The sequence below is a fragment of the Etheostoma spectabile genome, chromosome 2 (assembly GCF_008692095.1).
Source record: "Etheostoma spectabile isolate EspeVRDwgs_2016 chromosome 2, UIUC_Espe_1.0, whole genome shotgun sequence".
NCBI classification, from domain to species: domain Eukaryota; kingdom Metazoa; phylum Chordata; class Actinopteri; order Perciformes; family Percidae; genus Etheostoma; species Etheostoma spectabile.
The window spans coordinates 11062385-11066335 of NC_045734.1; positions in this window are offsets into that span (position 1 = coordinate 11062385).

Below are 3951 nucleotides of genomic sequence, written 5' to 3' on the forward strand. Positions count from 1 at the left end.
ACACACACACACACACACACACACACACACACACACACATCCAATGTTTAAGTTTTAGATCAATGAGCTGATTATGTGCGTGCTCACTAACACAACAAACTTTTTACACATTCTCATGTCATTCAGGGATTCACAAAGTTAGCCAGTAGATGCTGTGATAGTTGTGGACCTTTTCTAGATGGAGGCAACAGACGTACCAGTCTTTTTTTATCCACCTTCAACTTATAATAATAAGACAGATAGACTATTTACAAAGAAGCCATATTTTTCCTGCACAGTACGTTCTTTACCAAACTCCAAAGTCAAAGATCTGATGTGTGATATCTGTGTGTGTCATTACTGAATGTGCCATGATTTGTTATCTGTTTTCTCTTCTTACTGTTCTTGTCATTGTTTAAAGTCTTGAGGAATTCAGCAATTGCCATGCAAGACATTTGCAACTAGTAACAATGTCCAGACACAAAAATACCGGTCATATCATATGAGGAGCTAATTGCATACTTGTTCACTGCAGAGCTTTACTTGTGTAACAGCATCCTCAGACTTCAATGCAAAGCATAATACTCTTAAACCAAAGAATGAAAAACTATTTCAGAGTGATGAGTTTCATCTGGAACATTAGCTCCTTGCCCAAATTTTAGCCATAAGAAGAGAGATAAAGTACTGTGTCCGTTGTGGAAACCTTGTTTGATCTGACTGAGACAGCTGCAATCTATTGTGATACAACTGTGTGGGTTAAAAACAGTTAGCACAGAGGTAGTGATCTGATCTGCTGCAGATACCAGACCAGAGAGTGGTTCTGCTTTTCCAATCACATGAACTGGATTCAAAGATACTATGGCAGTGCAATTTCTTTCCATTTGCAAAGCCAGTAGGAATGGAGATGTGAGAAATTGATTACAAAAACATTCTACAAACCTGATGTTTTCAAAGAGAATTGCAGTTTGAGTCAACATTCTGTTGATAGCACACAGCCCTGTTTATTTTTCTGTTTTTTCCCAAATTTGACTGCATACTTGGTTGTATTTGAGATTGGAGGTGAACATGCCCCCCCCCCCCCCCCCCCCCGCAGTAAAACTTCTTTAAACAACCATTTGTAGTCAATACAATATCCCATTTGCCTCTTTTTGCTTTAATATTTTAGAGCATCAACACATATTTTGTACCCATTTAAAATATCAATAAGCTCTTATATTGTAAATAGATTGGAGACAATGGAAATGTATTTAAGAATCAATGTATATCATGTACATATAATAAAATATGAATCTTAAAAGCTACAGCAAAATGATCTAGGTGAGAAGAGTAATGAGGGATGAAATAGGATGAGCACAGTTTTACAGATAGTTGAAATGATAAAAGCTGTGTGTATTGGCAGAGGGGTAAAGCTGATATTACAGACTGGATGCATCAAAAGAATATTTCCAAATAGAGAGACAAGCACATTAATTTCCAAAATAGTTTGTGTAAATGGTGTCAAGATTTATATCCCACTAAATATTGTCTGTGTTAATATTTCACATTGATTTGTTGTGTATTTACAATGATGAATGAATAAAAGAATGTATTTTGTACTATTGGTTACACAGGACTGGTTATTACTTGGTGTGTGGCTTATGTTTTTATTGAGTGTTTCTAATGTAAGATATGAGGATGTATTTGTAAGTTCATTAACTCTCCCAGGTTTAAGACATTTTTGGTTTGCTTGGGGAATCAGGGGAAACAAAAATGAACTCTGTCATAAAAAAAAACTAAGACATTTTTTTTTAGTTCCCCCCCCCAGAAAAGTCCATACACTTTTATCCCAAAAAAGTTAGTCTTTGATAGATCTGATAGATACATCAGTCTGCTGTCAGATATCAGTAGACTAAATCACGCTGATTTCAGCCTCCAGGCCTCCAGTGGTCTTCCTGGCCTCTCTGTGTCCCAATATACAGACACTGAATACAAGTCCCTCCTGCTAGGGGTTTCTATTGGCTGAGACTAAAACCCACATTAAACTGTCAAACTGCATGTAATTGGTCATAAAGCCATCAGTCAGCGCCATCTTGGCTCCTGCCCATAGCCAGCAAAGGATTTGTTTTCATTTCATACAGAAAGATAACTAAAGTTAAATACAAATAGTTGTTCAGTCGTGGATTACTTGTGCAAAGTCTCTGAAAAGTCACTGCCTTTCCGGCCGGGTTTTGAGCTTCTGAAAGGGCAACAAAGACTCCAAACATATTGCTGTAAAGCTGAAGCTAATGAACACAAAGCTAACAACAAGACGTGACGTTGGGTCGAAGGGTCACGAAGCAGAACAGAGATTTGTGAGTTGATTTTTGGATTTGTAATTATTTATTTATATTGTATTTATTATTTGTATATTCTTATATTAAGACACAACAAGACACTACAATTCCACGATGGATTAAATAAGATTCAGGATGGCCTATACAATTGTTACAGGTCTCCACACAGATTTAAAATAAGACATAAAGTGTGTATTGTCCTGTCGCATGCGACAGCAAAGACTTTAGGACTGTCTGGCTTGTTTCAGAGCTCTTTCAATGCTGAATAACTTCACTTAACAAGCTGCAAATTTAAAAGGTATGAGCTGATTCACCTGGTTCTTTGTATGACATAAAAATTGAAGCCCCCTGAGAACTTAGTTTCACATGTTAAAGGCTCCCTGTGAAGTTTTCTTGTAAACAAACAGTTATGTTTACATTCAGAATTTCTCACCAAAACACAATGGGTAAATCATTAAGGTCTAAAATATGTGCTGAAAGCATTTCCATGAATTTGTTGTTAGGCATTACTAAATAAATGACATTCAAAGTAAAATTTCAATATTAAGAATTGAATGCTCTTTTGCTCTTTTTCTCCAGGACTGTTAGGTTGGTTTGATCACATTTGATTGACAGGGACTGGTGGCATTGGCAAACCAAAATTGTCATTGGAATTTGAGTAAAAGTTCAAAAATTGCATACAAAATAACCAAAACAGTTGCAGCTCGGTCTCCATTTTGACACACTGATGCGGTGAAACCAACAATTCAAGGGTCACTAAAACCACCAACCAACTGTGTCTGCATTTAAGAGTTTTATACGAGTACAAATAACACTTCCCAAGACCCATTTTAGGCTGATGCGTTGCAGATGTGATCTATAGACAGTATGCTTTGATATGCTCCTTGTATTGTAAAAATTTGCAGGATATGTTCGGTTAGGTAGTGACCACTTTCTTCTTCTTTTTTATTGCGTCTTACAAGTAGAACATGATTAAATAGAAATTTCTTAGTGGCAACTTTGAAATGCGATCACTGTCCTTCACCACTTCAGACAATGTGGCAACATGTGCTGAAAGCTCTCTGAGAGGCCAATTTATAGACAAAACTCCCAATTTTTAGAACGTTATTGTACAACTTCCCTGGGTCCTGTGTTGGTTTCCCAAAAGAGGGACATACTTTTTCTATCATCTCTAACGGGAGACATGCAATTTGCAAAAACATCAAATACAGCAACATCATGTGGAGCTTCTATTGTTCTCCTCAGTATGACATGGTATGTTCAAAATAAGTTTTTATTTATTGACCGGGGGACTTGTTTTTTTATATTGCTTAACTTTTCATGCTCCTTACTCTACATTAAAAAAATTTTAAATACTAAAACTGTTGAAAATGGTCTTAGCAGTAGTGCCATGCCGAGACTGAGACTCCTTTCAGGTTGTTGTAAAGGCAGTTTGAACCAGATGTTAACTTTACGTAGCCCTGGAAACTGATACAATATTGTTTGCAATTTTAAAGCGCTGTGCAATAAGTTTACCAGGACCCACTGTCTGTATATATTCGCAGTTTAGCCAGCATTTGAAGATAAGCTACAATTTATGTAGCTTAAACATCTGGCGCTACTATGAAACGACCAGAGTGCTCTGTAAGAATATTGTAGGTCCTTTTTTTTTCTTTTTCTT